Here is a 14,457-nt window from a genome sequence, read left to right as displayed (position 1 = left end):
GTCTGGAGTTTCACACAGTATTCAAAATGGTGTCAACAATGTGCTTATTCCACAAAATTAAGACTCAATCTTTATCAATGGTTTTGGTGAGGACACCGAGTGTAATATATCCGAGTTTGTGGACAATTAGAACAAATGTACATTTCTATAAAACCTCTCATGAACACTGGACCTCTTAAAGTGTTTTAAAGCCAATGGAGTACTTTTGAAATGTATTCACTGTCGTAATGTAGGAAGCTGTAAGTCCCATGTGTGATCACATTTAGTTTTAAAATTGTTATTTTCATAGTGCATTCACTGTCATTAGTAACAAGGTCAAGGAAGCCCTTGACCTTATTTGGATTGGATTGGATTGGATTTGTTTATTGTCACGTGTACCGAGGTACAGTGAAAATTATTTTTCTGCAAGCAGCTCAACAGACCATTCAGTACATGGGAAGAAAAGGGAATTAAACAGAATTCAAGAAAATACAAGAAAATACATGAGAATACATAATAGGGCAACACAATATATACAATGTAACTACATAAGCATTGGAATCGGATGAAGCATACATGGGTGTAGTGTTAATGAGGTCAGTCCACAAGAGGGTCATTTAGGGTCATTTTCATAGTGTATTCACTGTCATTAGTAACAAGGTCAAGGAAGCCCTTTTATACCTCTAACATGTGGCTTCCTGCAGCCATTTCTCCGGGATGCCAGCCCCGGTTTGCTCACAGTCCGGCGGTCCACTCACCTCCTCCCTGGCTGACGAATTTGAAAAGCAGGTGTGTCAGCCGGCGTACTCAACTTGCGTGCCGACGTCAGGACTTCGGCCCATCTATGCCGGAGAATAGCAGGAGGCCGGTTTTGGCCATTTTGGGCAATTTGACGGGGTTATTCGTGGGAAAGGCGGTCGGAAAAATTTGCACGTTGGGGAGAATAGCGGGAGCGTGTCGGACCGGCGTCGCGGGAAAAAACGGCGCGTCCCGCTATTCTCCGCACCGCCGTGGGGTCGGAGAATTCCGTCCCATATTCTGCCAAGACTATGTGGGCTGGGCAGTGGAGTAATGGTATTCTTACTGGGCTAGTAATCCAGAGACCCAGGTTAATGCTCTGGGGGTCTGGGATCGAATCTGGCTCCGACAGATTTGAAATCGAATAAAAGTCAAATTAAAAGTCTGATAACACAAACTAATCGATAACTGAATTAGATGCTATCCAGAGAATTAATTGAACCATTGTTGAAAAAAAGTCTTTTTGATGTAGAAACAGGAAAAGCCGCTCAGGGAGATGAGGAAATCCAAGATCAGTGCGGATTTGCTGTCAACCCTCCTTTCTTAGACATGAACAGTATTTAGGCTGCAGAATGTTTCACACCAAACCACAGAGGGGTCAAATATAAGAAACACATAATTCTCAATTCTCTTCCATTTAACGATATTTAACTTTGTTTGAAAGCTAACTGTGGTCAAACTCAGCAAAGCACCATGTGATTTGTATTACCCAGTTAACTTTCTTTTGTTGCTCAGTTGTGTTTGCAATTCAATGGTGTATATTTCAGAGTTATTCAATTCAAAATGAAGACATATATAATAAATAAAAATACTGATGTTAAGCATTGAATAATGAAACAAATATTGAGTAAAGAAGAATGATTTTTTCTGTAGGAAGATAAGAATGATGCATTAATAATTGAAGAGAAAGCATTGTTCCATTAGATATTTGCTGAACAAATACAAGTTCTATTTCTTCTGGTCTTCTAAGTTGAGACATCGGCTTTCAAGAAACAGACGTCTTTTTGTAAGAAGTGACACGGCCTCTCAACTGAACCATGAGAATAATAATGGCTTATTGTCACAAGTAGGCTTCAATGAAGTTACTGTGAAAAGCACCTAGTCGCCACATTCTGGCGCCTGTTCGGTGAGGCCGGTATGGGAATTGAACCTGCACTGCTGGCATTGTTCCGTATTGCAAGCCAGCTATTTAGCCCACTGTGCTAAATGAGCCCCTGCTGCATCAAGACAGTTCAGATAAATGTGTCACTGGTCCATTGGCTGCCACATTGCCAGCTGTGTCTGTGGTATAGTGGCTATCCCATTCGCCTCACAGGCGAAAGGTTCCAGTTCGAAACCGGGCAGAAACATCACATGCCTCAGGTTTAGTCTGTGCTGAATACTACCTCAATCTCGTAACTGGTCTTCATCAAAAAAATATATAAAAAGCCATGCACCGCTATGGGCCAGTGGCACAACGGATAACGCGTCTGACTACAAATCAGGAGAATCCAGGTTCGACTCCTGGCTGGCTCTCAGTTCAACGTTTCGGCATCCGGTTTAGCTCAGTTGGCTTGACAGCTGGTTCTTGATGGGGAGCAAGGTCAGCAGGGCATGATCAATTCTTGCATCAGCTGAGGTTATTCACGAAGGGCCTGTCTTCTCAATTTAACCCCTCGCCTGAGGTGTAGTGATCCTCAGGTTAAATCGCCACCAGGCAGCTCGCCCCCTCAAAAGGGAGAGCAGCCAGTGGCCAATAAGGACTCGCGCAACTTTACTGAATTTCACCCGAATCTCCTACATTACACGGCTATTATATTTGATTTCCCCTTGGCCTGAAATATTCATTCAACAAAGCCAGATGTACTGAATTTTCAAGTTGCAATGAGAAGCAAAACGTGTTCCAGTTTTGACACAATGCAGATATTATGTCTAATAATAATTGACAGAGAAACACATACCAGGGTTGGAATAACAGGCAGGTTATTGTCTAATAGTAACATTGACAGAGTAATGGGGCGGCACAGTGGTTAGCACTGTTTTCTCTCAGTGCCAGGTACCTGGGTTCAATTCCAACCTTGGGTCACTGTCTGTGTGGAGTTTACACCCTCTTCCTGTGTCTGCGTAGATTTCCTCCAGTTGTTCTGGTTTCCTCCCAGCCTAAAGATAGAACATAGAACAGTACAGCACAGAACAGGCCCTTCGGCCCACAATGTTGTGCCGAGCAATGATCACCCTACTCAAACCCACGTATCCACCCTATACCCGTAACCCTACAACCCCCCCCCTTAACCTTATTTTTAAGGAACTACGGGCAATTTAGCATGGCCAATCTACCTAACCCGCACGTCTTTGGACTGTGGGAGGAAACCAGAGCACCCGGAGGAAACCCACGCACACACGGGGAGGACGTGCAGACTCCACACAGACAGTGACCCAGCCGGGAATCAAACCTGGGACCCTGGAGCTGTGAAGCATTTATGCTAACCACCATGCTACCGTGCTGCCCAAGATGTTAGATGGATTCACTGCGCCAAATTGTACCTGGGTGGGGTTACGGGGATCGGATGGGGGATTGGTCGAGGTAGAGTGACCTTTCAGAGGGCGCAGACTTGAGGCGCCGAATGGCCTCCTTCTGCAGTGTCTGGGATCTATGATTCTACATTGGATCCAATGATGTGTTCACTGCCACTGCAACTTGACTCATTACTGGAACAGACACTGTGTTTGTTACTCTCCAAGTGAGTGAATCCTTTGCTGTTTATCCTCTGGGTCAGCCTGAGCCTGCGGCCGCTCTCACCATCTGTCACCGTCACAATGCTCGGGTGATTGACGGCAGCTCCAGACCAATCGGAAGAGGAGGGGCGGGGTGGAGGACCGACTGTGAGCAACTGGTCCTCCAACTAATCAGAGTGAATGAGGGGTGGGGTCCGCTGTGATTGAAGCATGCGCAGTCTGGGTAATGGCAATGGACAAGGAATGTGTCTTCAGATCCGAAATTGGTAACACACGATTAACAATATGGAGGGAGCGAAAGATCGCAGGGATGGGCGGAAACGTTGCCTCAGCACCTTGTGTGAGGCATTAGCATCGGAAAAGAGTTTACGGGACTCCGTTTGTACCGAGCGGAGCTGCAGCTCATATCCGGCTCAGGTTAACGGCCGCCATCTTTATTGGATGTGCATCAGGGCGCATGCGCGTTTCTCATCTTTGTCGGGGCGATGTTTCAATGAGTGGGAGGAGCTTGTTCCCCATTGTTCAGAATGGAGACAACTTGTCCATCAAACTGGATTAGTCTTTGAGTCCCAATGTCTTATTGATGGGGCAAAGCGGTGGCAGAGATGGAAAGAAAAGGAAGCCAATCCTAGTGAATGAAAGAGGGACAAGTGTATTGATTAGAATTGCAGAGCCTTGAGCCCTTTGTCAAAGATCGAGTGAAACACTTGGCTCACCCTTCCGCAGTCTGGACTACAATCATAGAATTTACAGTGCAGAAGGAGGCCATTCAGCCCATCGAGTCTGCACCGGCTCTTGGAAAGAGCACCCGACCCAAGCCTACACCCCCACCCTATCCCCATAACCCAGTAACCCCACACAACACTAAGGGCAATTTTGGACACTAAGCGCAATTTAGCATAGCCTTAACCTCTTCACTGGTCCACCCAAACCCCTTACGTTCCAGGTGACCAGCCCCGAATCAGGGGTCTCCCATAAATCTTCAAAAAGTACGGGCCAAGGGTCCACCAAGGTGACAGCCACACACACCAGCTATCAGCTAGCTAACCCATCCCACCACCCCCCCATTTCCCATCAGCGCCCGACCTAGACACACAAATTGAATCCAAACCCACCCTCCCAGGTTCCGACGCAGAAGCTAAGCTTTTTTAAAAATTTAGAGTAGCCAAATAATTTTTTCCAATTAAGGGGCAATTTAGCGTGGCAAATCTACCTATTCTGCACATCTTTGGGTTGTGGGGGCGCAACCCACGCAAACACGGGGAGAATGTGCAAACTCCACACGGACAGTGACCCAGAGCCGGGATCGAACCTGGGACCTCGGCGCCGTGAGGCAGCAGTGCTAACCCACTGCGCCCCCAGAAGCTAAGCTTGTCGAACCAGCCGAAACTGGTTCAACCGCTGCTGCTTCACCCCCTTCTCACTCCCATTCACCAGCCTATCTGATGAAAATATTTTCCTGTCGGTGGCATGGTGGCGCAGTGGTTAGCACTGCTGCATCACGGCACCCAGGACCAGGGTTCAATCCCTGCCCGGGTCACTGTCCGTGTGGAGTTTGCACATTCTCCCCATGTCTGCGTGGGTCTCACCTCCACAACTCATGCAGGGTAAGTGGATTGGCCACGCTAAACTGCACCTTAATTGGAAAAAAATTATTTGTTACTCTAAATTTATTTTTAAAAAGAATTGTTTCTTTCCTAATGTTCTCAATTAAAGGGGTGAGTTCTCCAGGAGATGGGTGACATTTCATGGGACATTAAATTAATATTGGACAAAGATATGTCTCGTGTTCGTATATGGAACAGATTAGATATATTATTTACGGTTCTGTAATAACGTAAACGTATAATTATTTCTCGTCTTGTAATATCAGACTGTAGCTACGTTATAGATTTCCAGTCATCTCTTCCCTCAGAGGGTTGTTAGTCTTTGGATTTCTCTTCCACAGGGACCAGTTATATCTGGGGGTCATTGAATATATTGAAGCACAAGTTTGACAGATATTTTATTGACAATGGAGTTAAGATTTTGGGGAACAGATAGGAAAATAGCATAAAAGCTGAGAATAAGCAGGATTTCTTCACTCGAGGATGTGATGAAGCGTCCGAGTTCTCTACCTCAGAGGAAAATGGAGCCTCAGTCACCAAGTATGTTCAAGACAAATATTGATAGGTTTCCAGATATTGAAGATATTGACGGATATGGGGATTGTGTGGGAAAATGGTGCCGAGGGAGATCGGCCAAGGGTCTCATTGCATAGTTGAGCAGACTCGGTGGGCCAAATGGCCTACTCTTGCTCCTATTCTAATCTCTGTGTCCTGGTCAGGAAGCAGTGAGCTGAGCTGGGATCTGTCAATCAGCATGAATCAGCATCTTCAGGATAATTGGGAGGGTGAATAGTAGATACAGCAGAGTGAGAATGGAGGGGGATTGTGTGTGATGGAGATTTACAGTTTGGAGAACGAGAGAGGAACTAGAGTTCTCTGTTCTGAATTTCTATCCTGAACTAACAATGAAGACTTTTGTAAATTGTTTTTAAAGGATATTGGAAGAGGAGGAATTATAGACAGAAATCTCAAACACCACGTCTCTATGTGACAAACTCACTCGATTCCTTCTGATCGGAAAACAACGGGCTCTGAATATCATTGGTGAGAAGGAGAAATGTTTGTCCGATATGTCGGATTCAAAAGATTTTAAACATGAGTGTGACTGGAAAAGCACCGAGACCCACACATCACACACCCGAGTGAGAGTGTTCCAGTGAACTGACTATGGAAACATCAGTGTGACTGGAAAAGCACCGAGACCCACACAACACACACCCGAGTGAGAGAGTTCCAGTGAACTGACTGTGGAAACATCAGTGTGACTGGAAGAGTACCGAGACCCACACAACACACACCTGAGTGAGAGAGTTCCAGTGAACTGATTGTGGAAAGAGCTTCAACTAGTTACACAGCCTGAAAAACCATCACGCTATTCACAGTGAGGAGAGACAGTGCACATGTTCCGTGTATAGACAAGGCTTCCGCTGATTGTCCAATCTGGAGATACACGAGGAGACCCAAAAATTGGAGAAACCGTGGAAATGTGAGGACTGTGGAAAGAGATACAGAGTCCCAGCTAAGCTGGCGATTCATCGACGCAGTCACACTGGGGAGTGGCCGTTCACCTGCTCTGTGTGGGCAGGGATTCACTCAGTTATCTCACCTGCAGTCACATCAGCGAGTTCACACTGCGGAGAAACCATTCACCTGCTCTCAGTGTGGGAAGGGATTCATTGATTCATCCATCCTACAGAAACATCAGCGAATTCACACGGGGGTGAGGCCATTCAACTGCTCTCAGTGTGGGAAGGGATTTATTGATTCATCCACCCTGCAGTCACACCAGCGAGTTCACACTGGGGAGAAGCCATTCACCTGTTCTCAATGTGGGAAAGGATTCATTGATTCATCCGCCCTGCGGAGACATCAGCGAGTTCACACTGGGGAAAGGCCATTCACCTGCTCTCAGTGTGGGAAGGGATTAATTGATGCATCCACACTGCGGAAACATCAGCGAGTTCACACTGGGGAGAGGCCATTCATCTACTCTCAATGTGGGAAGGGATTCACTCAGTTATCCACCCTGCAGACACACCAGCGAATTCACACTGGGGAGAGACCATTCACCTGCTCTTAGTGTGGGAAGGATTACATAGAAACATAGAAAATAGGAGCAGGGAATGGCCATTTGGCCCTTTGCACCTGCTCTGCCATTCATTATGATCATGGTTTATCATCCCACTCAATATCTTAATCCCACTTTCCCCTCCATATCCTTTAATCCCCTAAGTGCTGTATCTAATTGCTTGTTGAAAACATACAATGTATTGGCCTCAACTATTTCCCGTGTTAAAAAATTCCACAGGGTCATCACTCTCTCATTGAAGAAATTTCTCCTCATCTGTGTCTAAATGGTCTCCCCGTATCCTCAGATTGCGACCTCTTATTCAGTACACTCCCACCATCGGGAAAATCATGTCCTGTTAGAATATTATGAGCGATTATAACATAATTTTTATCACGATGGAGAGTGAAGTTGTTAATTCGTAGACTTGGGTGCTAAATCTTAATAAAGGGAACTATGAAGATATGAGGCATGAGTTGGCCTTGATAGATTATGGAGAGTTACTTAAAGGGATGACAGTGGATAGGCAACAGCAAACATTCAAGGACCGTATGGGGGAACTACAGCAACTGTTCATTCCTGTCTGGCACAAAAGCAAAATGGGTAAGAGGGCCAATCCATGGCTTACAAAGGAAATTAGGAATAGTATGCGATCCAAGGAAGAAGCATGCAGATTGGCCAAGAAAAATAATAGGTCTGAGGATTGGGTGCAGTTTAGAATTCAGCAAAGTAGGACAACGGGATTGATTCAGAAGGGGAAAGTACAGTATGAAAGTAAGCTTGCAGGGAACATAAAGACTGACACTCAGAGTTTCTATATGTGAAGAGAAAGAGATTGGTAAAGAGAAATGTAGGCCCCCTACAGACAGAAACAGGGGAATGCAAAATAAGGGGCAAAGAAATGGCTGAGCAATTGAATACATACTTTGGTTCTGCAGAGAGGTAGAGAGAAAGCAGGGAATTATGGACCAGTAAGCCTAATATCGGTAGTGGGGAAAATTCTTGAATCCATTATCAAGGGCTTTGTAGCGGAACATTTGGAAAGTAGTGGCAGGATCAGTCAGAGTCGGCATGGATTTATGAAGGGGAAATCATGCTTGACAAATCTGTTGGAATTCTGTGAAGATGTAACCAGTACAGTTGACAAGGGGGAGCCAGTCGATGTGATATATTTGGACTTTCAGAAGGTGTTTGACAAAGTTCCGCATGAGAGATTATTGTGCAGAATTAAAGCGCATGGGATTGGGAGAAGTGTATTGAGGTGGATAGAAAACTGGTTGGCAGAGAGGAAACAAAGAGTAGAAATTAATTGGTCCTTTTCAAATTGGCAGGCAGTAACCAGTGGGGTGCCACAGGGATTGGTGCTGGGACCCCAGCTATTCACAATATATATTAATAATTTGGATGAGGGAACAAAATGTAACATCTCAAAGTTTGCAGATGATACCAAGTTGGGTGGGACGGTGAACTGTGACGAGGATGCAGGGATCCTGCAGCATGATCTGGACAGGTTGGGCGAGTGGGCAAATCAATGGCAGATGCAGTATAATTTGAATAAGTGTAAGGTTATTCACTTTGGAAGCAAAAACAGGAAGGCAGATTACTACCTGGATGGTTGTAAATTGGGAGAGGGAAGTGTGCAGCGGGACCTGGGTGTCCTTGTGCACCAGTTGCTGAAGGTAAGCATGCAGGTGCAGCAGGCGGTCAACAAAGTTAATGGTATGTTTTGTTTAAGATAAATAGAGTATTCAATTATTTTTTTCTCCAATTACAGGGCAATTTAGCATGGCCAATCCACCTAACCTGCACATCTTTGAGTTGTGGGGCTGAAACCCAAGCAGACATGGGGAGAATGTGCAAACGCCACAGTGACCCAGGGCCGGGATTCAAACCTGGGTCCTTAGCGTCGCAGTCCCAGTGCTAACCACTGCGCCACATGCCGCCCCGGCTAATGGTATGTTGGCCTTCATTGCGAGAGGTTGAGTACAGAAGCAGGGATGTGTTAGTGCAATTGTACATGTCCATGATGAGGCCACACCGAGAAGATTGTGCGCAGTTTTGGTCTCCTTCTCTGAGGAAGGGTGTTCTTGCTTTCGAGGGAGTGCAGCGAAGGTTTACCTGGCCGATTCCAGGGATGGCAGGACTGTCATATGAGAAGAGATCGATGAAGTTGGGATTGTTCTCGCTGGAGTTCAGAAAAATGAGGGGGGATTTCATAGAGACTTTAAAATTCTAACAGGACTAGACAGGGGAGATGCAGGGAAGATGTTACCAATGATGGGTGTGTCCAGAACCAGGGGTTCTGAGATTCATTTTTTCCAATTCAGGGGCCTGAGGATTCAGGGTAAACCATTTCGGACAGAGATGAGGAGACATTTCTTCACCCAAAGAGTGGTGAGCCTGTGGAATTCATTAGCACAGGAAGTAGTTGATGCTAAAACATTGAATATATTTAAGAGGCGGCTGGATATAGCACTTGGGGAGAATGGGATCTAAGGCTTTGGGGAGAAAGCAGGGTTAGGATATTGAGTTGGATGATCAGCCATGATCATGATAAAAAGGCGGAGCAGGCTCAAAAGGCCTCATGTCTTCTATGTATCTATATGTATTATAGGTTTCTATGAGAGCCCCCCCTCATTCTTCTGAAAGCCAGAGAATACAATCCTGATTCCATTTCTCATACGTCAGTCCCACCATCCCAAGAATCTGTCTGGTAAACCTTCGCTGCACTCCCTCTCAAGCAAGAAGATCCTTCCTTCAATAAAGAGACCGAAACTGCTCACAATATTCCAGGTACGGCCTCGCCAAGGACCTGCACAATTGCTGCATGATATCCCTGCTCCTGTCCTCGAATCCACTCACAATGCAGGCTAGCATAGCATTGGCCTTCTTTACCGCCTGCTGTAGCTACATGTTTACCTTCAGTGTCTGGTGTACGAGGATACCCAGGTCCTGTTGCACATTCCCCTCTCCTAATTTATGGCCATTTTATGTGGCCTGGCCGACACGTGACTCCAGATCCGCAGCAATGTTGTGGTTGATTTGTAAGTGACCCTTGAAATAGCCTCACAAGACACGCAGTTCAAGGGTAATTGGAATGAGCAGTAAATGCTGGCCCAGCCAGTGACGCCCACCTCCCATGAATGAATAATTTTTAAGAAGGCTCATTGTTGAATCTGATCATTAGTCAGAAACTGCCTCTTTGATTGGATTTGATTTATTGTCACGTGTACCGAGGTACAGTGAAAAGTATTGTTCTGTGTACAGTCCAGACAGATCGTTCCATACATGAAACAATCTAGGACAGCCGATAAATACAGAATGTAAATACATCGACACAGACACCGTGTGAAGCATACTGAGTGTAGCACTACTCAGTAGATAACCAGTGTATGTATAAACCAAATGTATAAATTAAATATTAATGTATTAATTAGCTACAAGTCTGTAACATGATTCAATAAGTAGTGATCCTTAATTGAGTTATAATTAATTAAACAATAATGAATCAGTAGTTCTAGTAAAAGTCTGAGTTTTATTTGTTGTAAAAATGTAAAAGCTTCATTGCTGTGTATATAAAGAATGTGCGATGAGGATAAATGTACCGGCAAGGGAGCCCTTCCAACTCTGATTAGCCTCAATGTTTGAAACTGTTTGAAGTACAGAATCAGGTAAAGGGATAGTATGAAACAGTTCAATTACATTCCTGTCAAAGGTAATGAGAGAAGGTGGTGTCAGTAATTAAAGATCCAATTGAATTAAACTAGTGCCCAATTGACCAATGGTTATGTTACCACAGGCCCAACTCTGACATGAGGTAATGGTCACTTTGGGGGTAAAAGTCGAGTTTCCAAAGGTCTTCCTTGCTGGCCAAGTACTGAAGACTCTCGAGGCCGAGTTCCAAGGAAATTAGTGTCAAAGAAGGAGCCAGGGTGGGATACGCTTCTACAGACTGATCACCACCTTGAAGTAAACGTAAATGTCTTCAAGTTAGTCAGTAAAGTTTCTCTTTAAAAAAACTCCTTTTTAAATTTACTGTCCAGAATTCTGCCTTTGCTTTAATTGGTTAAAGTCTTGTCCGAACCAAAGCAAATTTATTAATTGGGGATGTCTGAAATCAATGAAGGATCAGAAAGCATCAATCTTCAATTTAAAACTTGCATTTCTGTAGCGCCTTTCATAACCCCAGCATGTCCCAAAGAGCTTCTGAAGTGTCGTCACTGTTATAGGAAATGCAGCAGCCAATTTCCACAAAGCAAGATGCCACAAACAGCAATGTGGCAATGTGCAGATGATCTGATTTTGGTGATGTTGATTTTTTTTTTAAATACATTTTGTTAAGGTTTTGTAATTTTATCATAATAAGTGACAACAGTAAACAATGCAAATCCACATAAAACATTGTGCATAAATCATCTCCATCCCTAACAAGTCCCTCCTACCCTCAACAGAGAATAGCCTAACTACTCCCCTTTAAGTTTTTTGCCTCTGCTGACAGTTAATTTTCTCTAAAGAAGTCGACAAATGGCTGCCACCTCCTGATGAACCCTCGCGTTGACCCTCTGAGGGCAAACTTGATTTTTCAAGTCTGAGAAATCCAGCCACTTCGCTAACCCAGCTCTCTGATTCCGGGGGCTTCGAGTCCCTCCACGCTAGCAATTTCCGTCTCCGGGCTACCAGGGAGGCAAAGGCCAAGACATCAGCCTCTCTCGCCCCCTGGACTGCCGGCACTCCAAAATCCGCCACCTCTGGACTCGGCACCACCCGTGTTTTTAGGGCCATGGACATGACATCTGTAAAACCCTGCCAGAATCCCCCAAGCTTCAGGCAGGCCCAGAACATATGGACATGATTTGCTGCCCCCACCCCCGTAGACATGTCCTCTACCCCAAACCACCTGCTCATCCGGGCCACCGTCATGTGTGCAGTGAATGGGGCAGCACGGTGGCACACTGGTTAGAATTGCTGCCTCACGGCGCTGAGGTCCCAGGTTCGATCCCAGCTCTGGGTCACTGTCCGTGTGGAGTTTGCACATTCTCCCTGTGTTTGCGTGGGTTTCGGCCCCACAACCCAAAGATGTGCAGTGTAGGTGGATTGGCCACACTAAATTGCCCCTTAATTGGAAAAAATAAATGTTGTACTCTATAAATTTGAACAACAAATTGTGCCTGGTGAATGACCTGAAATTGCATCAGGCTGAGCCTGGCACATGATGAGGACGTATTGACTCTGCTCAAAACCACAGACCGGCCTCTATCCCTCCCCAGAGCTCCTCTTCCCATTTCCCCTTTAGCTCCTCTATCTGAGTTTCCCGCGACTCCATGAATTCTTTGTAGATATCCAATACCTTTCCCTCTCCCACCCCTGTTGCAGAAACTATCCTGTCCTGTATCCCTGTGGCAGTGGGAGTGGAAAGGTCGAAACCTGCCTTCGCAAAAAATCCCATACCTGCAGATCCCTGAATCCGTTTCCTGCTGGCAATTCAAATTTCTCCTCTAAATCTTTCAGACAGGGGTAGCTCCCATCTATGAATAAATCTCCCATCCTCTCGATCCCTGCTCCCTGCCACCTCCGAAACCCCCCATCCAGCCTTCCCGTACAAACTGGTGGTTGATACAAATTGGGGGCCAGACCGATGCTCCCTCCACTCATGCGCTTCCTCCACTACCCCCAGACTCTCAGGGCTGCCACCACCACCGGGCTTGTGGAGTACCCGGGCTGGCGAGAATGGCAGAGGTGCCATTATCAATGCTCCCAGACTTGTGTCCTTACACAATGCCACCTCGACCCGCTCCCAGACCGACCCCCCCCCCCCCCCCCCCCCTCCAACTACCTAATCATGGTTTTATTTGCCACCCAGTAATAGTTGCTAACGTTCGGCAGTGCCAGACAACGCTCCCCTCGACTACGCTCCAGCAACACTTTCTTCACTCGCGGGGTTTTACCCGCCCACACAAAACCCAAACTCACCTTGTTTACCGGTTTTAAAAAGGCCTTTGGAATAAAGATGGGGAGGCACTGGAAAAAAAACAGAAATCCCGGGAGGACCGTCATTTTCACGGTGTGTACCCTCCCCGCCAGTGACAGCGGGAGCATGTCCCACCTTCTAAAGTCCTCCTTCATTCGCTCTACTAGCCGGGTCAAATTTAACTTATGTAATGTCTCCCATTCCCGTGCCACCTGGATTCCCAAATAACGGAAGCTCTCCCCCCCCCCCCCCAACCATTCTAAACGATCACCCTCGGAGGTTCATATCGCTCGCGGCTTACTCCCAAGCGCTCTATCTACTTCCAAGGGTCGAGAAAACGCCCCATCTCCCATCAGCTTTTCCAGTATATTTGTCACACATGCCCTTGCGTCCGACCCTTACTGCCCTCCAGGAGGCCGACAATCCTCAGGTTCTGTCTCTGGGACCTGTTCTCCAGCTCCTCCTGCAACTTTTTCTGGTGGTCCCTCATCAGCCCCACCTCCACCTCCAAAGCGGTTAAATGGTCCTCGTGCTCGGCCACCTTCTGGATCGCTGGTCCATGGGCTTCCAGCCCCTGTTCCACCCAATCAATCCTTGCCTTAATTAGGTTGCCTTCATTTGCTTGGCGAAGCTCCTGAATGAACTCCACCCGCAGTAACATTGACCACTGTGCCACCAAACCAGGATCCTGCGCCTCTGCCATGCTTTCCCGTGCTGCAGGTTCTACAGTCAGCTTCGCTGCTCAACTAATTCTTCTTTTACGACCATTTCTGGTCCACGGCTCCACATACTGGTGGGGGATTTCTCCTCACTGTCTCACTCTCCACCGATGTTTCTAATAGAATTCCGAAAAAAATCGGGAGAATAGGTTCAAAATGTCCGTCACGAGCGGGAGCTCCCAAATGCGCGACCTCCTACTCCATGGCCGCCACCAGAAGTCAAAAGGATGAAATTTAGAGGCAGTTTGGTCCGGTGGGCTCGTGGAAGGGAGGGAAGCAGCAGAAACAGCTGATCGGATTGACTCAATCTCAGTCACAAAGAAGCTCCACAAGCTCCTCACACTTCTTGTTGGAGGTGAGGATGGAAGAGACGGGGAGAGCGAGAATACTTCAAAAGGAAATAACTTGTGTCAGAGATAGTAAAAAGTTTCAACACTGCGTATTTAACATAATTCTAATTTATTTAACTTTCAGCCAGAATATTAGCCCCTGTAAATGGGCTGGAGTTTATTATCAGGAGAAAGAGACCCAAATGAACATGGTTCAGTCCTGAATCTGAGTTACAGCAAAATCCAATCACTGTGGTTACTTGTGGCCTCGTTG

At 46.2% G+C, this 14,457-nt stretch overlaps 1 non-coding gene across 1 annotated transcript; it reads left to right on the top strand.

Annotated features, from left to right (window-relative positions):
- The first annotated feature begins 2,219 nt into the window (after window positions 1-2,219).
- On the top strand, window positions 2,220-2,292 carry trnac-aca. The gene has a single exon. It is a non-coding gene; the product is annotated as a tRNA-Cys (tRNA).
- The last annotated feature ends 12,165 nt before the right edge of the window (window positions 2,293-14,457 follow it).

This window comes from Scyliorhinus canicula, chromosome 17, assembly GCF_902713615.1.
Source record: "Scyliorhinus canicula chromosome 17, sScyCan1.1, whole genome shotgun sequence".
Taxonomy (NCBI): domain Eukaryota; kingdom Metazoa; phylum Chordata; class Chondrichthyes; order Carcharhiniformes; family Scyliorhinidae; genus Scyliorhinus; species Scyliorhinus canicula.
The sequence above is the reverse complement of the archived record's forward strand: the minus strand, read 5'-3'. Positions and strand labels throughout refer to the sequence as shown.